Source organism: Stegodyphus dumicola, chromosome X1 (genome assembly GCF_044657685.1).
Source record: "Stegodyphus dumicola isolate Sdum_Otavi_A_Nest chromosome X1, ASM4465768v1".
Taxonomy (NCBI): domain Eukaryota; kingdom Metazoa; phylum Arthropoda; class Arachnida; order Araneae; family Eresidae; genus Stegodyphus; species Stegodyphus dumicola.
Window position 1 is genome coordinate 81060791 of NC_140780.1, and position 26646 is coordinate 81087436.

General features: G+C 32.2%; 1 protein-coding gene and 1 non-coding gene across 3 annotated transcripts in view; both read right to left on the reverse strand.

Moving 5' to 3' along the window:
• The window catches only part of LOC118181801 (gamma-aminobutyric acid receptor subunit beta-like), a 534459-nt gene that overhangs the window by 445086 nt on the left and 62727 nt on the right, over window positions 1-26646 (reverse strand). The gene's annotated exons all lie outside the window — the stretch shown is intronic.
• Window positions 15577-15649, reverse strand: TRNAT-UGU (transfer RNA threonine (anticodon UGU)). Its single transcript has one exon. It is a non-coding gene; the product is annotated as a tRNA-Thr (tRNA).

Sequence of the window (26646 nt, forward strand, 5' to 3'; positions counted from 1 at the left end):
ATGTGTTGTTTATGAGTTCACATGAATGATAAATATTAGAGAAAGCACTAAACCTAACTACGTAACGCAATTGTAATTTGGTTACGTAATGTTTACGTAAACAAAATGCAGAGTTTAAGCTGTCTGTAACATAGGTAACGTCTCGAAACGTCAAAAAAGGCCGTCTCGGTCAGTTATCATACAAAATTGAGCCATGAAAGAATTATGGAAAATCTGTGTATTCTTCCTATAGGGTAAAGAAATTAAAGAAACTAATTATAATTTGAGAGTATAATAAATCAAGTATAGTGTCTCAAATGTATCTAAGGTAATACAGCTTGTAATTAGAAACATTTCGTTCATTTGCTATTTAATTTTGAATAATTTGAAAAGTTCTTAAATTGTTATTTATTATTAACCATCGTGCAACATCAGCTGTAATAGATTTAAATTTAAAAGGCATTTTTAGTAATTTGTGTCCTTTGCATACAATAATTTAAATAATGCTTAAAATAATTTTCCTTTTGAAGAAAAACGAAAACTAGACTCGAAATGAAAAGAAAAGAGATTGTGTAAATTTCAGTACAAACAAACAAACAATATTGATTTATGACAACAATATATATTGATTTCTGACTTTGCATAAAAAATACCGAGAAGTATACCCATGTATTCATCTGCATTTTTCGTTGAATAAAGAGTTACCTTAGCTATATGTTTCTAAGTAAGAAATTTTTGAAAACCCTCAGTTAAAGTACTGAAATCTTATGTAAAGTTCCTAGAATGTAAACCAAGTTTCTTTAAGGGGTATCAGCAACCCCTATACCGACAATGTTAAATTGGCCATTTTCGATGTACCTTTTCTCAAAATCTGCTGCAGATACACGAAATTTAATTTTTTTCCTTAGTTTATCACAAAATCTCATTTCAGTAAATATTTGGAAATCTAATAAATAAGCCATAAAAATTTTAGGTACCTGTGAGCAGTCGTTCCTGAGAAAAAGTACATCGAGTATCAAAAAATCACGTTTGGAGAAAAACGCGTTTTTATGTAAAAATCTTCATTGATCAAAGCATTCGATGACAAATTAAAACTATATTTTTTACAGTTCTAATTTGCATAGAGACTAAAGAATGGTATTTTTAGAAAGATCAAAGTATAGAGAATTTGAAAATGCAAAAATCCGAAATCAGAATTTTGTGAAAATGTTTGGGTTCCAGCACCCGTTAATTATACGTACCATAAGCATATTTTAGCATCCATTCTATACATATATATCATTAAATTTAAAGAACTCCTCTTCTTTCATTACAGATTACTCCTCTTCTTTCATTACAGATGTCCATATGGTAACGTATTCGTTATCTCAAGTGAGCTGATTCTGTTTGTCTCTTTAGTTTAGTTGTTTATACCAAAGCACGTGAGGACTAAATGCTTACGTACAGTGATGCTTTCCCGGATTAACTTTCTAAGGAAAACTGATTTGCATTTACGTTACACACGAGAAAAATTCGAAAATGCAACCAACCAAGAGCTGTGTAACTTTAATATCCCGACCTGAAGCATTTGATCCTATTTAACTTAAAATAATTAAAAAAAATATTTATAAATAAAAGAAAATTAAATCTTTAATCTAGCTATATCACAACATGAATCCTAAATTCAATGTTATTTTGTTCTGCAAACTTTTCAAAGCAGAATTAGGGATTTTCTCTGAGGTAGGATCAGGTTGTAAATAAATAGGAAAAATACGCAACTCATGAGTAATCCGATTTTGTATTCGTTCTTAAAGAAAAGTACATTGTTAAGGACCATGTGACATCTACGCTTAAAATGAAGAAAAGCAATTTTTTTAAATTTACCTCTAAAGTAATCTGCTAAAGAGTAAGTGGGTTTAAGTGCTAGATTCATACCCTTGGTGTCAATGAAATCCTAGATATCTCTTAAAAACGCTTCAGAGAGAATAGCCTGAAAATGTGGAGCGGTTCTTGATGTCTAAAATGAAAGTGAGTGCTTTGGGTGGCTGAACCTGAACAGCTCATATCATGTCCGGTCACGTAGACCTCATCATTTTCTTGCCCAATCCACCGTCCATTAGCCAAATGACATATTCCACTACTATGAGACTAAATTTGGTAAAACGATGGCTACCCCCACTCAATCACGGCGACCTAATGTCACTTATCACGTGGCTACTACCATAAGATCAAGCTTCCAAATAGCAGAGACCCTTTTCTGTTACTTTTTATTATTATTTGGGCATTTGTCGGCGTTCTCTCCTTCTTTTATCGCTTGTCATGCTACCAGTAATGCATCATTTCACAGCAGTTACGACGAATAAACTGATTTCCTGCATCTCTACTTTTACTAGCTAGAAAAGAAAACATCATTGTGAAAGACAGGGATTCAAAATGTATTGGGAGATTACCATTTTTATCTCATGTCTCATTTAATACTCTGTACCATCCATTTCGTTCACGTGAATCATGCATAACATATTCGAAATATATATATAAAGTACCAGAATTCTGACACTTCAAAATCTGACACTTAAATTGCCCTGAATTTCAGCGTAGTATATTTTAATGTAAGAGTTTGTTGTTAGCGTATTTCGATTTAATCTGCTTCTCCTTTCATTCACTGAAGCTGGATGCAAAAGCTGTATTTTATAAATAGTATATTTTGATTTAAAAACGGCGAAGTTTTTAATATCAACGTTTGCTTTGTAAAATCATTCAAGAGAACATCAGAATATCGATTTAGATAAAATGCAATCTTTATTTATCAGACTCTCTCAACTATCCAAGTAGATAAAGATTTATACAAAGTAATTTTTCGTTCAGAGCTATTTTATTTAATCCCTTTCTAAAGACAGTGTCCTTGATGAAAACTGTGACGATGACAACCACAAAGGAAAACGCTCATGCTTGTTTTCCCTTTATCATTTATAATTTATTAAACTATGATAACTGACATTTTGTTACTCCATTCACTTAAGCGAATGGTTGAATGCACTATTGGGCATTTTTTGGACTTTAAGTGAATTTAACAAATATTCGAAAATCAGTAATACAACATCAGAATATGAAGGCTTAATTATAAACCTGATTTCATTCAAAATATGACTAACTGTAACCTAGAATTCTTAAGGCATGAAATTCTAAATTCTCGCGAATTTTCATTTTAATGTACTCAGTTATAAGCTCTTATTATAAGTATCACAATTAAAAAGCATTTACATTGCTGGACATTAAAATTGCAACACCATGAAGAAAAGCAAATACAAAATAGATATTTATTGTAAGTAAACAGTATGATAGGAAGAGAAGATGATTAAATTTGTAAGCAGTTTGGGGGTTACGGGGGTGCGAAATAAGTAGAAACAGCTGCAAACGATGGCAACGGCCCTTACCCGGTTAGGCATGGAGTCGAACTGGGCTTGGATGACAGAAACGGGAACTCATATCATGATCCTTCAAGACTATGCCGCACTTTATAAACCGTATTAGCTGGAGATGTGTGACGGGCCAGTCTCTCAGCAATCCATGACAAGATGTTTTCAAAGGCGGACAGATCTGAAGACGTGCAGGCCAGGGCAGCAATACCCATTGTATTGAGGAAGGTCAGAACACGACGTGCAACGTGTGGTCTTGCAATATCTTGTTGAAAGTTGGCGTTTGGCAGGCCTCGAAGATAGGGCACATCTACTGGGCGTAAGATGTCAGAAATGTACTGATCTTCTTTCAAATTACTATCGATCCGAACTAGAGATATCCGTGTCGTGTATCCAATGGCTTCCTAAACCATCACACCGGTGTAGGGCCCCTATGTCGATATCGAATGCAAGCAGGCGACGAACGGTCTCCTCGGAGCCTCCAGATATGTGAACGGCCATCAGAATACTGCACGCAAAACCAGGACTCGTCTGAAAGGACGACATTGTGCCACTTCTATATCCAGCTTTGTTATTTGGCGCTCCAGAGTCGCCGTCTCTCTCTCTCTCTCTGCTGCATTGTCAAGGGAAGCCGAAGTAATGGTCACCGCACTGATAAGCCACGCAACTGCAAACGTCGACGCACCGTACGAGCGGATACTGGGTGTGCTTCAAGCATGCCCATTTCCTGACTAATGGTCCTTGATATAGTTGTACGGGTTTGCAAGGCTGACCTCACAATATGTGTGTCTTCTTGGGTGTTATTCATGGGAGGGCGTTGAGATCCTGCATGCTGTTCAGTATGGTCCTCAGGAAACCATTGATTCCATACTCGCATGACAGTGGTTGGATGTCGAACAGTGCGACGGGCGATATCACGGAAGGATAATCCACGCTCTTGATTAGAAACGATGCCGCTTCTATCCAATTCCGACACTTGCTAGTAAGCATTCGTCTTCTTGTTCGAAGCATAACATGATATTCTAAGCAAACTCCGACTTTACAAAGCTACTTTCTGAATGATAAGTTCACTACAAAACCTTTCTTTTATGCAGTGCTTCAGATGTCGTTTCTACCTCCTGCGTCACCTAAATGCGTTGAAGTACTAATAATCTGCATATTCCAACCTCTTCTTCGCTTCGTGTGATTTTGACATTCGTCAGATCATGCCTTCCTGGAGATGCAATTTTAATGGCCAGCAGTGTAGTTAGCTTAAATTATGCCTGAGAATTTCAATATCCGATATTTAAAAGTCTTCCTTACATTTCTTGAAACTTAGTATGATCTGCCAGTGGAGATGCCCGCTGAGCACAAGAAATTTGTCTCGGCTTTTATTCCGGCTTAACAGGTTAGTGCGCAAATGTTTCGGGACTTTCACTAAGTTTAATATGAAGAGCAAATTTCCTTAGAAAGTCATTTACGAAGGGTTTCTTTCTAAGGGCGATAGAGATTGCAATTTTTGTTGTTATCAATTAAGCAACTCATTTGAATGTTAGCGCCGAAATGTTATCATTAAAAGATGGAAAATGAATTTTACATTTATAAAAATTGGATTCCATAATTAACTGTAGTTTTACCTTGATTCAGTAAATTAATATATTTTGCCTGTATCTGATATTTCTGTACTTAAACTTTCGTAAGTCTATTTTAATTTTTTTAAAATTTACATAGGCCTGTTTGTTTTAAATTAATTTAAACAGGGTAGCCTTTTTCCTGTTATAAATTGCTACTGTGTCATGCTCAAACTCTGAAACAAAATCTAGAAAGGACTCCTCTCTGAAACGTTGAGTTTATGCAATGAATGGGGTAATAAATTGTGAATATTTTCCATTTTGGTACACTTGAATATTGGGGCAATCTGACCGTCTTCGTCGTCCTAATTTTCCCTTCAACTCTATATTATACTATACTTATTGCATTACCATCTGTCGGTAAGCTGGAACCACTTCATTCACTTTAATTCTCAAATAATTATTCTCCTATAGCTTTCACATCAAGTAGTTTAAATATGCATCTGTAATCTGTAACTTCTATTCTCTGAAGATCAAGTTTTAAGTCTTCATTCTCCAAAATCTTTGTAATGGTCTCTGTATGAATTATCTCAAATTTCGAAACAGCGAAGTCTGGATTAATGAGGGTTTATTCTATTATGACCGTTAATCAATTCTGACGACCAAATGAAGGGACATGAATTCGAAAAGTATTTTCGAAATATTATGAAAGGTTATTTGAGCTTCATTTTTAATACTTGATTTGACTATTCTTCATGTTATTATAAAGCAGAACGAATTCGCTCTCAAGTAACCAGTTGCACACATAATATTTCAAAGAAACTATTAACACAATGCTTCTGTGATTTAAAAATGCTTATTTTATAAAACCAAAACTCGGCCCAAATAATATGCAAATGGTGATATATTGTCATACATAAAATGCACAGTTTACTTATAACATTAAAATACAAGCCAAAATTCATGACAAAATACAACATGTAAACGACTATAATTATTTTCTACGTACGTTTGATTTTCATGACTAAATAACACTGCGCGATCATCAGAATTAAGGTACGAAATTGTTAGAATAACCAACAAGATTTACTGTGATAGTCTGACAACATTTGGAATGATTTTTGAAAAATGACTTCCTCGAAAATGACAAATGTAGTCGTACAGAGTAACTGCTATTCTTTCCTCTTACGGGGTGTGGTCAGCCTAGACATCGATACTGGTCTGATAGCGGCGATTCATACCTCTAGTGAAATATGGCTAGACACTTAGGTTTCCATTGTGCAGGGGGATGCACAGTGAATTCCATAGTTTAATAAAGGCTTTTTTCTGTGCCCTTCGCAAAGGATAGATTAATAATGATAGCTCTCACATTTCAACATTAACCGAGAATGACATGCAATGCTGAATTCTCCATCACATGTGATAATATAGTCCATAAGACATTTTGCGGAATAGAAAACGCATCTTATAAACTTTAATAGAAAACGCATCTTATAAACTCAGAGACGAAATTTTTAAAGGTATGGGATGATTAAATTTGATAATTACGCTATTTTGTTGCCATTCCATGCTTATTTTAATGAGATACTAATTTGAGAATTCATGCATTTTAAGATAGTCAAATCTAGCAGTGTGACGGTTTTCATTTTAAAGGAGAAAATTTATTTTTACTTGAGAGTGCAAGGAAATATCTGACGCCGTTTTTGTGACAGTGTTTCGCAAAGCTCCTAAATATTAACTGAAATTCTCCACATTCTAATTATGTTGTTCATTTTATCTTGAATTTTACACTGCTTTAGTTATCTCCTCATACCTCGGGGAGAGTGATATTATCTATAATGTGTCTAAATTAAAATTCATTTCCTAACAAATTGCATAACCTAGTTCAAATGCTTTGCAATCATATATAAATAGAACTTCAATGACATATCTGTTAAATATATGTTTCTTTTCACATAAGGAGGGAACTTACATGCTACTAAGATCTATTATAATATCTGAAATTATCTGAAAATATCTCTAATATATGAAATTAAAAAACATAAATTCCTTTAAATAGATTATGGCAGGTAGAAGGTAAAGAAACAGTTGCACGTTAATTTTACGTGGTGTACAAAGACGGTATTTTAGTCAGTAAGCAAAGTATTAAAACGTCAGTTTACTAAAAAATACACGTGAGTAATATTAGAGTATAATTTCATTTTTAATATAATAGCATTACAAATATATAAGGTAACATCAGCGAATGTGGCTTATAAAAGAAATGTCAGTGCATATTATATGCGAGTGAGGGCATATAATATGCGATTGAAAACGAGTTATGCATAAAACACAGTTACACAAAAAATGAAATATGACGTAACGCAATTATTATACTATTCAGTTTATGAAATTTTTTGCTATATTTAATAGAAAAAATGCATTTAATAATAATAATAATATAATTATAATGGTGTAATAGAGAAAACATTATTAAGGCTCGGAATAAACATTATGGTCTGAAAGGGTAAATTAAATTCGAAAATTTTATGAAATAAAAAATAATAAAAAAAGTTTTATAGATGAAAGTTTTATATTCTTAGAATAAAAATATTCGCGAAGTGCTGTAATGAAGTAGAGCTGTTAGGTTATTTTTTGGAAGCAGGAGAAGTGAAAAATGACCAACGTCATCGCCGGAAATCGAACCACGGACCTCTGGAATACGCGTCCAATATGCAGACCACTACACCACGAAGACACGCTAAGAAGACGGGAAAACACCTTATAAAGTTATATACAATTTATTTTTAGTATCTCAATAAGGTAATATATCTAGAATTATCATTGGCAAAATCACCTGCAATTAACTTAGGCAAAATCATAACCTAAGTATATTAACAAATTTATAGTATACATAGTTTTTTAATATAAAGCTGAAAGGAAATATGAACTTGAAAAAATTAGAATAATGCTTAATTTTCACAGAAATTATTATGATGCAATACATTTTATTATAGCCATAGGTTTCCGAAAGGATGATTTTTGATATCGATCATTTTTATCGTATACAAATTAAACAGAGTAGCGTTTATAACACGTTTCTTTGTTTCCTGAATCTGTTTTAAATTGGAAGAGTGAAAATGCGTATCTTCTATCATAAAGACCTTTTTTTTAATTAGAAAATTACATAAAAAAGTAGTTTCCAGTTCAGAAGAAGAAGGGAAATTCATTCGTAGAGCGATAGATATATTGATATTAATTAACTAGACTATAGCAATCATGCCAGGGAAAGAGATTGCTGTGAGGAGAATATTTTAAGGAAGACTAGCTTTTGTTGATGTACATATGGAAAAAACTGAGAAACTTCCTATGCATTCAGTTATGAAAAGTTAAATAATTCGCATTAGAAATTATGAGAGAAAACTTAATAAGGTAATAAAAAAGAAGTAATTAAAAATCATTCCATTAAGCAAACTAAGATTTAATATAAAATAAATTTGTTAAATCGTTACTATATGAGACATTTTTAATCAAATTTGCTTTCATAACACTTCAGATGAAATGTGTCTAAATGTATTTTTGCAGAGAAATCTTGATGTGATAAGAAGGACATATCTTCTATTATGGATATTTATTTACAAAAAGCGTACAATAATGTCCAATGATTTTATGTTCCAGACTAAAATGAGTATAATGAAATCAGTTTTCGTATGTTTAGTTAAAAGATTTCTTTTGTTTAGCTTTTTAGGAACTTAAATTCTTGATTTTAAGTAGAAGTCAGGTAAGAATTTTATAAAACATTAAATTTATAATTTTTGTTTTTAACATAATATTAGCTGTCACGTTTTCGATTGAGGTAACGAAGTTTGTGCTTTGAATAACACAATTTCTTTTTTCACATATAACTGACCATTTCTATCAGACACTTGGATTAAGAGTATAGTAATAACAAAAGAATATCATCATTAAATGGATTATCTAAAAATTGAATTTTGCTCTTTCTTCACAATTTCTTATTCGAATATCAGATGAATCGAAATAAAAGAAATAACTAATAACCTATTGCTTATTTATTTTCCTATTCTTTGAAATCAGAGAATTTAATTTATCTTATACCAGCCTAACATGTTATTTTTTAAAACGTTGTAAACATAGACAATTAAATAGGTGTAGGTTGTTTAAAATAAAGTACCAAATTTTTACTTGATTCAAAAAGTTTTATTTCTTGCTAACACAAATATCTGTTATGCATCACTTGGTACGAAAAAAAAGAAAGAAAGAAAAGAAGGGAAAAAAGAGAAAAATTATCTTCTAATTACCTTTTGCTACGTTCAGTATGTTAGAGGCGCAGGATGATCTACAGCTGTGATTAGGTGTGATCGTGTGTTCAAGACGATACAGCGTTGTTCTCATTACTACGTTGCATGTCCCAAGTGATAGTGTGTTTGTAAGCATTTAGAAGTCTCATGACCTCATCCCTGCGAGGCTTTAGCTCGGAAAAATTCAATACCAATATAATGTACCTTCTGCTTTACCATCATATTACAAGAACTTCAGCAATGAATTGTTAAAGTAGTGTATTAGGTAACTTCAGCGCACTTACAAAGAATGCGACTGTGATGTACATCGATTTAAAGGCGAAGCATACATGTAATACCTGAGATAAAAAAAATTCCTGGCTTCCTTATCATGAGATAAATTATTTACTAGATGAATTTTCTGAAATTTTATTTTTTATATGATACAGCTTTTAGTAAAAATTAAATTGGATCCATGTCATAAAATTCAGAAAGAAAAACGAATCTAATTTTGGCTGTATTTCATTAAATTTTAATTTTTAGGGAGATAAAATTTTGCTTAAAAATTAATAGCAATAAAAAATGCAAATATTTTGAACCAAAAACGAATCTAACCTCAAATGAATTTAGAAAAGTGATTATAGTTGAAGTTTGCTCCTGATAAAGAAAACTATAACTCATAATAATGATTCTGGCTCTTTCGTTTTGCATATCTAGATTACTTTACTTTTTGTGTGTTTATTATCCATCAAAGCTAATTTTACGTAAGGAATAAATAGAAATATTTTATTTACACTTTTCTAGTAGTAATTAATGAACTAAAATTCCGTTTTCTTCTGTCTCATTTTATTAATAGTACATACATAAGTTTTCTTTGAAAAAATATAGTCTTGGAGTAAATTAATTAATTTATTTATTAACATTGAAGCTACTTAGTTCCTCACTTCCTTCCTATTCATCAGTAGTAAAATTATAATTCTCTAAATATTTCTGAATAACTTCCCAAGCAATGTGTGTAAACCTGAAGAATTCCTCCATCTAAATTAATTTATTTGTTTCATCATCATGATGCGGTTTTATTTTCTTTCTCCCTTTTTAATCGAATCTTATGCCGCTTCGAAAGCTATTTGGCTTCATCAGCTTAACTAAGAGGATTCTAGAATTACGGTGCTGATAATTCTTACCTAACTTATTGCAATATGTTTAATATCATTGGGAACAGCTTAAGTTAATAATTTGCTACTTTCACTGTTTTTTTCCCTTCTGTTTTGTGCATTTATATGATGTGTGATTTTTAAGCTGATGCAGTACTACATTTACCTTGTAGTAGAAGTTTAAATAAAGTTTATTCCTCGCCCTCCTTCGACGTTTTGTTGTTACTGATCATATCTGTTAAGCGCAAAACTGTAGTACTCAAGCATGTCTCTTTTGACCATACGTTAAGGCTGAATAACATTTATAGCATTTAAAGGCAATTTTCGTTGTTTTTGAAGAAGTAATTTAAATTTTATGGCAATCACGTATTTATAAGTAATCTTAAAGTAGTTTCTTTGCTCTATCTTTTAACTGCTAGGAAAAGAAGATACGTTAATAGTATTCATTAGTTAAAACATGCCATTGGACAATTTTTAAGGAGATAAATTAACCAAATTCTTTTTTCGTATCTTCTGTTCTGTAAATAAGCATTGCACAAAATACTCCATTACATTTCCATCATCTTCAAATCATCGGGTATTATTTTGAGACTGCAGTTATATAAGCTACAGGTGACAGTTCAGAAAAGAAAACAGAGTTCATTTTTATCGCTTAGGAACAGGTATTCAAATAATGATATTGTTGATATGGAGCATTCAACACAGTTAGAAGGAAACATACTGTAAGGATACATCTGGGCACTTAAAAGACAATGAAATGAAAACTCATTCGATTGGTTTGTGAAGGGAATATAGTAGTAAGAATCTCCCTAGTGTACTTGATCAAAATTAGGATAGTGACGGCTGAACATGTTATGTGTAGGTACCATTGGTACTCAAAGCCCGTGACCAACGAGAGATGTCCCCGATGATCCACCCAGAATTATTCAAGAGACCACCTTTATTCCAAGGCGTAGGCGTTTGAACTTGAGCAGGAGCATCTACTGAGAAAGCATGCCTTTGTCATTGAAAGATAATACAGAAGCTCATTAACGTCACATTCTGATCAAATTTCAGTTAGAAATGTAAGCATATATTTTTGTCTTCGTTAAGTTGTATTCTACCAGGAAACTGTCCTTCTCGCCAACTAACAAATATCTGGTTATCAGAGGTGTTGCTATTCAATATTTCCTAAGATATTTAACTTAGCTTTTAGACCAAGTCAGTGCGCCACTTAATTAATCGAACTACTTATGAAACATACATGATTTTAATATTTCATACATTTATAACATTATCAGTACCTCTAATTGATGATGTAGTTTTGTGATTTGTAAAATATCTAGTTGATAAACTTTGACGCGGTTACACTAAACGCAGACTGATAAAAAATAAATTTAAGCTTCATATATTACGTACTTTAATACACGAAATTGCTTAAAAACAAATTTATTCATAAGTACGCAAAATTCTTCACCACTAATTCATTAGATACCATTAAGGCTGTTTATGAAAAATGATATAGGAATATTTCAGACTATTAGGAGTTAAAATTGCATGGCAACTTAAACACCATATAAAATACACCACACCGAAATCACTAGTATGTTTTAGTTCATTCTTCCTGGTTGCATTTTGTATACTATTACCTTCCAACAACCTATAATCATGGGTGAGAATGGTAATGTTTTCGATCTAAAAATTTCTGTAGAGTTATTAGTTTTTTTTTTTTTTTTTTTTTTTTTTTTTTTTTTTTTTTTTAAGTAGGAGACATGAAAAGTTTGCAGTGCCCTCGCCGAGACTCGAACCTTGGATCCCTCAAATACGCGTCGACTATGCTTCCAATTACACCATGAAGGCATGCGAAAAGTAGGAAGGTAAATCTCCATTAGAACTAAGACCGACCTTTTGTTGGGTACCAGCACACACAGGAATAGTAGGGAATGAGCAAGCAGACAAATTAGCCAAAAATGAGCCTATGGGCATACAGCTACCAGAATATGCATTACCATTTACAGGATCTTTCCTTAAGAAAGTGACATTCGTTGGTATGTTACAAGAATAACAATTTCGCTGGAATAACGGTACAACGGGCCGCAGAACATACAAGTTCATCCCCAAAGTATCTACTGATTTATCTACGTTCTCTAATACAATCACGAATTGTACAACTGGTCATGAACCTTTTATGATTTACTTGAATAGATTTGGCCTATCAGAGAACGACTTATGCAGCTGCGGTCATCAGGGATCACCTAATCACTATGCGTTTAATTGCGTACATACCAAAACTTTTCATCTACGACAAACTTCAGAACAATGCTGGGCAAATCGGCTTAGCCAATTATTGAAATCAAAAGGAGCATTAAATAAACTTAGTAACTGTATAAAAATTTGTTACAACTTAAATACATTTTCTTTCCCTGAATCAAACTTCAATTAGTAAGTTTGTTTATTTTGTCTTTCTAACATTATTTTTCACCAGTATATATTTTATATACTGTCTTGTATATTTAAATTGCACTTACGATTTTTTGTAGCTCATTAATATAAGTTCGTATGAAAAACTCATAGTTTTGCCCTTTAATGATATCAAAACGTGTACTTCTTTAATTAAAAGCAATGTCAACTCTTCTTCTTACTCAGTTTCGTTTTTAATTTGCAGTTTCTTTGTTTATACTTTCATGTATGCTTTTTTTTCTTTTTTTTCCCAAAATTAAATGCGCATCCTTTCCTCCCCCCTTTTTACTACTTTGCAATATTTGCACCGAGTTACTAGAAATTTGAGTACCTTTTTTTATTTATTATTAATATTTTTATTTATATAATAAACACCTCAAGTATTGATTTAATTGTTATAATACTTTGCATATTGTTATTGAATTCCTGCGTCAGGTATATTTTATAATTATTATCATATCTGTCTTTTTACATATAGTATAACTGTTTCATTGAATCATTTCATGTAACGCTTTATTTGCTGTAATGTTTGTAAGGTATGTGTAGAGTACTGTTTTAAAGCAACTAATGTAATCACCTAACGCAATATATTATCGTATTTTGGTTCACTCATATATCACCTATTTACACATCACTCTTAAGTAACTATTTATGTGTTATAAAACATTTTGCATTACTACAGTTATTATGTCAAACAACATAAACTTAATGTGTCACATTTCACATTTAGTCGTACTTAACTTATAGTATTATTCGTACTTTATCATAGCTCTATCTCATAATATTAAGGCATTATACTATGGAATACCATTAAATTATGTATTCATGTATCTTATTACTAAATGCACTATATTAGTGTACTATAATATTGTACACTGACGTTTTGCTTATTGCCATATGTAGCATCATATGCAAGATGTCCTGTAATAATTTTTTTAAGTACTTTTCTGTGACATTCATGTTTAAGAGCAATTAATGGTACTTGGTCTTTCAGCCATTGCCTTGTTGTGGTGGCTGCTCGTTGCGTTTTCCACTGATCAGGCATCATTCCGTTCAGTTTTACCTTAGGTCGGAAACCTGGTCAGAGGCGCATAACCATAACCTTATATATTCCCCCTTTTAGAGAGCTACTGGGGATTAGGGTACCCAGTCGCCAATCTTGATAGTGACGAATTATTGTTCACTATCGTTTAGTTTGGACGACACTTGTAAAGTCATTAGGATTCTTTTTTGGAAGCAGGAGAAGTGAAAAGCGTGCAGTGCCCTCACCGGGACTCGAAACCTGAACCTCTCGATCGAGTACGCGTCGAGTATGCTTCCAATTACACCACAAAGGTAAGCGTAAAGAATGGATAAAACACCTTATAATTCGATAAAGAGTTTTCAGTGAACAAGCGCGAATTAAGATCCAACAAGCGCCTTTTTTGCATTTATAGTGCTGTCTATGTGTCTGTCTGTGTGTGTGTTTGTGTGACGTACCTTTTGGCCATGATCTTTTATATGCAGCTTTCAAAAATTTCCACTTTAAGCTTTTCCGCATTTAAGCTTTCTACCTTCATATAAAGAGTTTACTGTATTTGGGGTAAAATTGGGCAACCGAAAGAGCTATTTTGCGAAAGACCTATTTACACCAGCTGGACGTTAAAAGCCCAAGAAACGCTAACGAACATGACGGCTTCTCTAAAGGGAAAATTTCTGATGAGGCCAGCACATGGTCTTACTCCAATTACGTGTTAAAACAGGAAACTGAAGGAATAGCAACGAGCTCTAAGTAAACTATCACTTGCGGTTGATCGTTTTTAAATAAAATCTAATTTTTTTAATAAATTTAAGGTTCAATAATATCTATACTGGCTCATGTACACATCAGATGTCATGCTTTGATTTGAAATTATCGCACAGATTGTAATCTGGTCATACAGTATTTCGGATTCACAAATCAGTAGCTTAACTATCACAATTTCTTTATAAGCAGCATATCTTTAAAATTCCCGATAGAGTGTTAAGTCTTTCCATACATTTCTTTTCATATTCGCTACATTATTTATATATGCTACATTATTTCTTAAAAAGTAATACATAGAGATAACATTTAATGGTAGCATCATTTTATTTGAAAAGCGATTCGACACATAAGTGAACGAACATAGACTTGAGGATTGAGGACTGATTTATTTGCTTTATATTGAGAACTCGTCTTCACAATGAGCCTCGTTGCATTCAGAATAACCCCAAGAATGCATTTAATGCTTATAAATATAATATGTGCCTCTCATTCCCATTTGAGAAGTTTTGGATTATCTCATAATATATATTTTTTACGAACATTCCTTGATATAAAAGTCTTGAATACTGAAATTAAAAGTCGTAACTTATATTTTAATAATTTCCCATTAAAAACGTTTATATGCTCATGTGCTTATAGTACCACTTCCTGTTATGGACTTCATCTAAGTACTATTTCGGGTACTCTAATTTTACTCAAAATCTAATGAACATTTGGTATGGATGTAGACAGCTTGAGTACGGAAAATAGAAATCTTTGAAGGCGTAATTTAAGAGTTATCCTGGATGAAACAGTTTTCGTCACACATATACTTACACACAGGCATTAATTTAAAAATAAAATACGTGTTGTCGGATCTTAATTTACTGAAATTCACTGTGAAACTTTTGGACCAAATACATTGCCTTCTTACTCATGTATACAGCTTGAAGGGAGGTTAGAAAAGTTGTAGAGTCATTAGGTTATTTTGAAGCAGAAGAGATGAAAAATGAGCAATGCCTTCGCCGGGACTCGAACCCGGACCTCTCGAATACACGCCGAGTGTGATAAACCATTTCACCACGAAGGCATGCTTGAAAGAGGGATAAAATATCTCATACACTCCCCCTTTTAAAGGGCAACTGGGGATTAGGGGACCTAATCGCCAAATCCCGGTGGGGAAGAATCATCATCCCCCACCTTTTAGTTCTGGTGCCACTGTAGAGACATTAGGTATTTTTTGAAAGCAGGAGACATGAAAAATGAGCAATGCCTTCGACGGGAACCTGTACCTCTAGAATACGCGCCGAGTTTGCCAACCATTACACCACGAAAGCATCCTTGAAAGAGGGAGAAAATACCTTATAAAGTAAGTGCCCTTTTTCTCTGTTAACGGAGCCATCAGTTTCGTGCGCTTTTCTTGGGCCCATAGTCCCGCTAGTTTAAATAGTCTTTTATGGGCTTCAAGTAAAATACCATTTTCGGTTGTCCAACTTTACCCAAAATCTGAATAACTCTTCATATGAATAGAAAAAGTGTAAATATGGAACATGGAACTTTTTTGGAAATTTGATATAAGAGTTACCTTGGGCGAAAAAAATCGTAAACAGATACAGACACACGGATATCATTTTGAAAATAGTATAAACGTGGTGTGGGGACCCTAATTCGTGCTAAATCACTGAAAACTTATTATAGAATTTTTCGACTGAAAACACTACGGCCGTTACCTATGTCTATAGGTTGGTTGGAGGTAAAAAAGGCACTTATATTTTTACTTTCGAACTTATATAACATACGATAAGGAGATGATGCTTTCTGGCCACAAGTTTGATAGTGAGTTTTCACTGAATAAGCACGAATTATGGTCCTTACAGCATGTTTGCTCTATTTTTACGATGATGTCTGTCTGAGGGCAATAATGTTTCCTTCAGGATAATTCTTATACGAAAGTTCCAGATTTATAGTTTCCATATTTAATCTTTTTACATTCATGAAAAGAGTTTGTAAGATTATAACTAAACTATACCTTGCTTGTTATATCTTTACTCGAACTGTGAAGCGATTATTCGCTAAGTTCAAACTGTATCAATGATAAGGCGTGAGAAGGGTGAAAAGACCCGTTTATTCAACTCAAGAAGACATTTACATATGACACTCCCGTTCTTACAAACTTAGCCAATAATTGTGACTGCAAAAGAGGAATGTAAATTTAAAACTAAGTTAGATAATCAACCAAAGCTACACAGAGACAGTTAACGCAAGTTGGCTCTTAACCCTGCCACCGACATACACAAACCGGCAATTAATATGCACGGCCGTAAAATATCAAGCTTTAATTAGCGAAACAACGTGGCCGAACGTCAGGACATGCTTTGTCTGAAAAAACTCAGAGATCAGCATAAACAATATCTTTCTACTCTACTTTGCCTAACACGCGAAACTGAAATGTCATTCTGGCAGGAACTAGAAGTGAGGTAAGGCAGAAAAGATAAGTAACTGAACAAAAACTGACTAGTTTAAAACTAAATGCTTCTTTAAAAGTTAATTAGATTTTGGGTAAAATTCCAGTGAACTACCACTGGTTAGCAACTTTATCACTCGAACGGTTACAGCCGAAAACATCGCGGCAAAAACATCGCAGACGAAAACGTCGCAGAGAAAACAACGCAAAGCGAAAGCGAAAACATCGTGGGAGACAACATCGCAGTTCTAAAACATCGTGGTACAAAACATCGTCGTCGAAAATAAAGCGGTTCAAAAACTTAGCAGTTTGAAAACATCGTCGTCGAAAATATCGTGGTAAAAAATAAAGTATCTACAAATCATCGCATGACGATAACATCGCAGACATGCTTTTGTCAGGCTTTAATAACTGTAAATAGATATTCCCATAATAATTTGTGAGCGCAAGATGTAAAGAAGGATAATTTTTACTTTCACATTTTTTTATTAACTAATAAATTTTTGCTGAAAAAGTAAGAAAAGTAAGAAGGAAGCATAAGCATAGAAAATTAAATGCAACTTATAGATTATAATTTTTATGAAAAATTACCAGTAAAAACTTTATTAAAAATGATTTATTAATGGTCTTTGTTGGTTAAATATGCCGGTTTAAAATTCTATTAAGTGCTATATGTTGCATTACTTAAGCATAGTAATTTTCTATGCTTAAGTTTCCTTCTTATTTTCTCAGCAAAAATTTATTAGTTAATATAAAATATGAAAAACAAATTATCCTTATTTCCATCTTGCGCTCACAAATTATTATGGGAATATCTATTTACAATTATTAAAGTCTGAAAAAAGCATGTCTGCGATATTATCGTCACGTGATGATTTGTAGATACTTTATTTTTTACCACGATATTTTCGACGACGATGTTTTTAAACTGCGAAGTTTTTGAACCGCTTCATTTTCGACGACGATGTTTTGTACCACGATGTTTTAGAACTGCGATGTTTTCTCTTTGCGATGTTTTCTCCCACGATGTTTTGAAGCGCGACGTTTTCGCCTTGCGTTGTTTTCTCTGCGACGTTTTCGACCGCGATGTTTTTGCCGCGATGTTATCTGGTGGGCTTTAATAATTTGCCATCAATTGTTTTCATTGTCTTCTTGGTTTCTATTTATATCTGAATGCATAAATTTTTCCAATCTGAGGAAGATCTTATGGTAATTAGGGCAATTTTGCATAAATTTACAAGAGCAATTTTGTAAATACAATTTTACATAGCATTATATATATGCTGTTTTAACATACTGTACACAATGTCTAATAAGCCATGTATTTTTCTTTATACACTGTATAAATGGTTATTATTTACAAATTTCTGCATATTCTTATTATGTTTATGTTCATTGCATAATTTCAAGTTACATTGTTTTTTACTATACAGTTACAATATGTTACTATAATTATTGCTTTTTGCATAGTGTATTAATACTAGATGTAATTAATTGAACTTCAAATAATACGTTTGAGTTACATAATTAAACTGAATAAATAAAGAACTTTTCACATTAAAAAATTATAAGATGTAGCCCAAGAAAAATACAAATATTAAATTATAGAAAATAAACTATTATTATTTGAAACTAAGCATATTACATTGCACATAATGTAGTTAGATACGTTTGCATAAAATTAGTACTATCTCTATACCATACCCATTCAACTGTCCATATATTAAGGCCATAAAAATATTATCCCAATAATATGGCAATACCGCTACAGCATCATTAAACATGCATTATTAAACACTTCTAAACTTTATACAGTCATTTCAATGTAATAATAATTAAAATTAAAGATGTGTACTTTTTAACTAAAATACATTATACACTGCTGAATTATATATATATTATCAATTAAGTGATGGTTAAATGAATTATTAAACATCACTTAATCATCGTTTATTAACTTAAATGAATTATTTCACTTACCTAATTAAAATGCATTAAATAGACTAATATTAAAATCAATAAGAAATTATCTTCATTTGATATTAATATAAACAACAATTTTAAGCTAATAATATTAATAAGCATTATTAACTATTAATACAAACAGCAAAGCTAAAGTAATAATACATTAACAATAAATGCTACAAAAATAGTTCAATACATATTGCAACAAAGTCTTACATTAAGATTTACTGAAATGATCTAATATTGTGCCTACTTTGGTTATTTTAAACCCGCGAAGACGCGCACTGCTTTTAGCTACGCGAGGACGTGCGTCGGGCTCCGTAGGCCAGAAGCATATTTCTTAACAAAACAAAAATAAAATTGCTTCTGTAATTGAAGAAAAACATTTAAATAATAAAAAAAGAGTGTATAAAATATACTTTTAATTTAATAAGTCTAATAAAAATGTATTTTAAGACAATTTTAAGACTGAAATTATTTATTATTAACAACAAAAATTAAACTGATTTCTTTTTGAGCGCAAATGAAATTTAGTACTAATTTATGCAATATTAAATTTTTACAGCAATAATTTCAAAATAAAACTTACATTTCACATTTTTGTTTGCAAATAATCGTGTTTACCACAGACATTTTTCTCGCACATAGCGCAGCAAATTTGTGATTTTCGGTCCGTTACGCCAAGACTGTAAACTTTTTTGCAATTTTTAACAAATTTTCAAAGGCATATCTTATCGGAGCCAGTTTATTTATTTCCCTTCTAGAAAAGCTATGTATTATGTCATCAAATCTCAAACATCGCATTAGAAATAAAAAAACGTTTGTTAGACATTGTTAAATGAAAAATGTCAAGCATTGTTCCGTCAGTCACCCAAAGGTCGAGAACATTTACGTGAGAAGCCTTGTGGAGTCCTCCAAAATAAAGAACACCGATAAATGCTCTGATTTCTGTAATATTTGTGGATCGAGCATCTCTCTATCTTCCAAATTTGACGGCAATGGATTCGATATAAATGTTTGCACAATCTACTAGAATTTTTAATATTATTTTATCCATAAGAATTCATAGGGAAGGACACAAATTTTGCTTCACAAACATTTCCGAGCACTTTTCTCCCAATGTTGTGAGCAAGAGTTCTCATAGCAAGTCTTGGCTCTTTTTCATTCCATTTTGTCACATTATATTTGCAAAGATAACAATTCGCTGACACAGAAATACTTTATTCATAACTAGATTCATCGCTTGACTCTAACTCCTCTTCAGAATTCGATTGGTGATCACTAAACTGTTCTTTATCAACTATTTCTTCGTCCTCTTCATTAAGTGTATCTTCATCAGCCGACACTTCGGCTAATAGTTTCTGTAGTCTTTTCAGTTCATCGTCATAACTCAAATAGCAAGACCTTTTTTGCAATTGCTTAATTTCTTTCACAATTTTAAATGACAATGCGAGCGCGCGTCTCGGGCCTGGGAAGCCCGGTTACTCAGTTTCTGAGGAAAATGAAGGGTTAAATTCCTGAAATGCTTGTGAATGACAAGTACATGACCTTAAACGCAGCTACTGAGAAGGTCGAAAAATTTCACCAAAGGGAGAAATTTTTGTATTACGTTTTTGTAACGACCGGGCCTCGCAGGCCCGACGCGCGTTCTCGCGGGCTAAATGTTCTTCTCTAAACGCTGGGCATCTTGATGAGTTGGCTATATGACATATCTCGTATAAGAATCCGGTTAAAATGAGACTGCTAAATATCGATGTAACTAAAAAAATAATTTTATACTAAGTATTAGTTAACATATTCTCCTAAATTAGTTTTTTCATAACTCATCTGCATTATCTCATCAAAGGCTTTTCCAAATTGCATGTATGATAAGGAATGCTAATGTTAAATTTTATTCCCCCATCTATTTGCCCAAAGTTCCGGCCGGATTCCTACTCACTCGCCTGAGATAGTGTAAAATAAAGTATGCAAAATTAAGTAACTGTTAAACTATTTTTACAAGTGTTTTCTCCTAAACATTAGCTGTATCCAAGTGACTGCGGTATAAATAATTTTATAAATGCAAAATTATAATTTATTTGTAACACATAGAGCAACTTTTCATCAATTTACATCATTTATTAGCTACTCATTTAGAATGCACTTTGAATGTATTAAATATTGATGAGCTGGAATATTTTTTTTCCGTTTGAGCAGCTTAGAGATTCTTTTGTATACAATTATGGAATCTGTTTTAAAAGTAATAAATAAAGGAATTGTCCCACCGTAAAAGTCTTATAGTCCGAATAACTTGCATCCAGAACTTCAGTTATCCGGATCTCTCATTCTTGTTTCTGTGCCAAGTGAAATAAATAAAGTTTAATGCAATCTTCAAGCAAGCTCCTAATTTTTCTTTGAGTAATGCAAAAAAAAATAATAGTGTATCATATATATTTCCAGGAATTTATTAGATTAATGTAGATGAATGCTAAAAATATTTATATTTGACTAAGATGATTCGGAAATATGTAAGTCATAATTATTAAACGTGTACACTAATCTTCGTTGATCCGTCATAGACTTATTCTACCTTGTCTATCTCAATACATAGCTGAAATAAGTATTACCTTTCTAGAGAGAGACCAAACGGACCTGGTGATGTCTTCGGCATGTGATGTATCCTTCTCTCTGCGAGGAATGCGATTCCCTTTCAATCTCAGTAGATACGCATTCGGCTTGCAGAAAATAAGAAAATCCTTTATTGAGATGGGCTGTGGCTTCAGTTAGCCCACATACATTCCGCAAGTAAATGCCTTGATAATATCGTACTTATTTTCTAGAAAACGCTGCAATAAAGTTTAAGAATAAGAGCATTTAACCATTTCTTAACATAAAATTATCGAAAAGCAATTTGTTTTTCCATTTTATTTTGACTTGATTCGTATTTTGACTGTGAAGTCGTAAATGACAGTGATTGTACGAATTAATATATTCTATACAACTAAATAACTTCAAATTACAAATTTTCGTCTTCCCAAATAATAAAATATTAACAATCTAATACTGAATGGAAATCATCAGAACAAGATGAATAAGTCCCCCCTTAATTTCAAAACCGTCAATCTTTCACAAAAACAATTCTTTCCATTCTTTGTCAGTTACAACGAAACTCAAAGCGAAGAAAAATGTAGTTGAGCAAAATGTTCTATCTACCATCTGCCATCTCCGAACATGTTGAAACGGAGAGAAAAAAGATGAGTGCGAAAAAAAAAATTGTAGTCTGTGTGAGAAAAGGAAAATAATAAAAGTAACAAAAAATTAAATCACAAGCAATAGGAATCAGAAATAAATGTCTAAAAATAATCGCAAAATGAAAACTACACTTAGAGGGAGAAAACTGTAGGAAATGAAGAAAATCTGTTATATGTATTTTATAGAAAGACATATTTGAACCCTGAATCTATTGTGTAAAAAATGGCTGTGGTATATAAAACGAAACTGTTAAATCACGGTTAAATGAAATATGTTGAAGTAGAAAGAGTATTTATTTGTAATTTTGTATTTACTTGTATTTATTTATTTCGTATTTACTTGTATTTACTTTTAATGTAAATTTTTCAAACAGGATTAAAATGAAGCAATATTAAGGCATGCATGTAATTTATCGTACAGAACACATCGAGAGCTATAAAGGCTTTTTTCGAATATATGCTTTCATGGAGTTGTTTGTTGAGGAAAATTGGGTCATATTCTTGTTGCTCATAGAAACAAACATGGATTTAAGGCGTTCGCTATAAAAAGCAAAGCTGTGCAGAAATGGCATAATCTAATATACATTGTCATTGATGGGTGACAGTAATGTTTACATACAGTGTCAGATTTTAGATGAAATAAATATAGGAAACAAGCTTTTACCTATTTAATTAAGAAAAAGAGCGCAAAGTTTGAAATAGCACAACAATTAAAATTATTCTTATTAATCGCCCTCTTTTTTTCCTTTTTTTAAGTTTTCTTCTCCTTTTATTTTGCAAGTTGCCTTCTATAACCATTTTTCCTTCAACATGTAACAATTATAATTTTTATTGCATCTAAATATTTGCAAAATCTAAAAATTGCATTTTCTTATTTCGTATTAATTTCATTATTAAATATGTTAACTGATTTTATCCAAGAAATTACAATGCAATGAAGAACCTATTGTCAAAAACGTTTACTTACCAGTATGAGTTTTTCTGGTCGGAATACTAGTATTCCACTAGCCTTTTATCAATATCATTCTATAATACGAATCTGCAGCAAATTGGGCAGAAACTGAGCTCTCTGAGGTCTTGGAATATATTGAGCACATTTAACAGTGAACTTTATGTTTAAAAAATTGGAAGAAAATATTGGCAGTTTAGGGCAAGGATTACTAAATGAGGTGTAAGCTTGTATAAATGAACACTGGTGTGAATATTTTAAGAGATTTTTATTTTCTTTTAAAAGTTAATGGATTTCTCGCAAAACCTGCTTCTAGATTTTGTCACAGTCTTAACGGCGACAGTTTTAAGAGCTACTGTTCAGTTTGCATAAATTATGTATATTTTATTAACAATTCAATTTATAACAACAATTAATAGACGAATGTTCTTTGTTTTTGCAAAATGTAAAGTGCATTTAGAATTATCTTATTTATAGAGCGTTTTTGGAACTACTGCCATTTTCTAGGAAATTTAAAAGCAGTTTATACCGTCTGTAATCAATACATTAGTATCAATTTTCCTTGGAAATCAGATACCAGATGTTTCGACGTTTTATACGATTGTACGTACAAACACATATAACAAATATATTTGTTAAAACAAAATATGTTTGTTTTCAAGTCATGTTAAACCAATATTTCAAATGAGAAATATAATATTTATTTTTGTGGTAAAATATAAAAAAATATTATATATAAGTACAAATGTTTTGTAATGTTAATATAGAAGCAATTACCAGACAAATGGTTTATTACCACTAAAATTCACATTTATGCCCAGTTAGTTGTTTAAAATGTTTGACTATTTTGTATTTTAAGTACGTGTAAAATGCTGATTTACATCTACGAAACAAAAGAATAATCAAGGAGCATTTTGATTTAGGTAGTCTGTAGATGGCAATACAGCGTCTCATGCAGACAGAAAGTGTGTCAGGACTTGTGTTTCTCTTGATTTGCTTTGGAAACATGGAATGCCCTGAATAAGAACAGGGAGCTTACTCAAGCTATGTTCAAGATTTGTGTATAACAGACGATACAAACAGGAAGGGTATACGAAACCCTTTATTTTCAATACTTTACAGGCACTTCCGAACTTCGGAATACAGAGACCAACCCCTTGTGGTCTGAACGTAAGAATATAAAACTACTAACTAAACCTCTAACTAAAAGCTAACTCTGAATTAGTATACAAATGCCTAGCACTAAGACTGGCCTTTATTTAAAAAAGGTACGTATGTAGTACGCCGAGCTGCTGAAACTACAATACGTTTGCAAGTATCAAGAGGGCTAAACCTCTGGCCTTAAAGGCAACCAGCAACCGAGTGAAAACTCGTAAAACTGCAGTGGCAAGCGGCTTGCTTCCTAAAACTACTTCTCTCTCCCGCTTGGCAAAAAGCCACAAGTTAAGTACTTGGACGTTAGCAAGACAATTAGCATAAACAAGTTAAAGCCTTTAATTCTGGCTGGAAGTAGAAAATAAGAAGTGATAGTACAGTTTTAAAATAAAATAAACGTTAGTAAAACTTAGGATCCTTACAAGTGTTCCAGGTAAAAGTAGACTCAGATTGAATTTCAATACGAATGATGCTTTCATTAATGTATGCATACAATATGGATATTCATGCAACATACTGCCTTGTTTAATATGGAATATTGGTACCAAAGAAAAGAAGTAGAGAAACAAAAAAGAATTCCCTTGACAACATCAACGCACATGAAACTAGTACGCTTTTCAGTTCATGCATATCTTTATTTGGAGCACATTGCAGTCGATAGCACGTTTCAGTGTTTGAAAATATCCTACTCTGATTAAAATAGGAACTTTGTACTGTGAAACTTAAGATAATTTCAGCATCAATAAGTTTAACTAAAATGCTATTTAAATTGTATTAAAATATTATGAGGGAAATGTCCTTTTTCGAAATAAGCAGTAATCTTAGTGTATTCTTCAGTTAGGGTCTAAACAATTTGCGTAATATTTCAAGTGATATTTTCCTGTAATTTCTCTGTATCATATTGAATACGTTCCATTATAGATTTAAGAAACTCTTCAATGACAAGTTCAGTTGAAGGACGCAACATTTTGAAAATTTCAATATTGAAAACCCGCATTCGTTTTAATCTAAATATTGTTTATAAATTGGAGGAACATGCAGACTTTTAGTACTGTTTCGTCATAAATTAAATATTGTCCGAAAGGAAACGAAGCATTTGTATTTATATTGCAACTTATATCTGGACTTAGAAATACATTTTTTTTTGTTTAGAGTAATGACATTAAATATAAAGTGAGTTTTGGATTGGAAAAATAGTAAATAAAAACCCTGTACTTGACGCTATCGTAGGTTTACTGTTTCTTCCTAAACAGTCATGCAGATCAGTTTACTAATAACCTATTTCATGCTGATGCTATGAATTTTCTAAATAGTGAATATTTTCATTCAGTTGGAATAAGTTGGCCTTGATAAAATTCCAAACTTAACTCTTTCCAACTGAGTTTAGGTCAAACTTATCTTTTCTCAGCTGAATTTAACTATGAATATAAAATTTGTACAGGATGACATTTGATATACACATATCCAGGGAGAAGGCCGAGAAAATTTATGCTATCCGATAAAAGAATTATATACATATACGAAGCGGGAAGTCCGAACGACAACAAACGCTACTTATCTAAATTTATAGAAAAGCGCAAATTCAGCATTAGGAAATAAATTAAAAAATAAGATTTTAGGTGGATTTTGCAGTTAATAAGAGCAATCTTAATAATATAATACGTTGTTGATACTAACTTATCTTACTATACAACAGCTGCAAGGATTCTGCGTAGAGAGTGAGGCAGCTGGAATCAATGAAATGTTTTCACCATTATTTCATTAATTTTCCTTTACTCTGTTTTTGTTGCAGTTCTGCATTTTGCCTGCTTTTTTGTTTTTTATGTTCTGTGCTCAGTTTTCTTCACAACTTTCGAAATCTTATCAATGTAGAGCAGAGACGTCTTCAAAAAAAATGCATGATTCTAAATCACGCATACCTAAAAAATATCAGAGTTGATATTTTAAAAAATATCAGATATCTAAAAAATATAAGTTAATTTGTCCTGGCACATTCTTTGCCATCGTAAAACTCAGTAAATAGCTAATAACCGCTTCATTTCCGCATTCCGAAATTGTATTTAGGATGTTTAAGCATATTCTTTACATATTAAGTACAGTATATATATATATATATATTTGTAATAATAAAATTCCATAATCAAGAATACACTTAAAATTCTAACTGTATGTTCTTTTCTTTCTTAATGGCGACGGTCTCTTATTTGAAAGTACGTGGAATTAAATTCACAGTCCCGTAGTCAAGTTGTTTTTCCCGCTTTTTCTACACGTACAGTTATAGAATGTTCAGGAAATATTTAAAGCGAACTGGATTGGCTGACGAG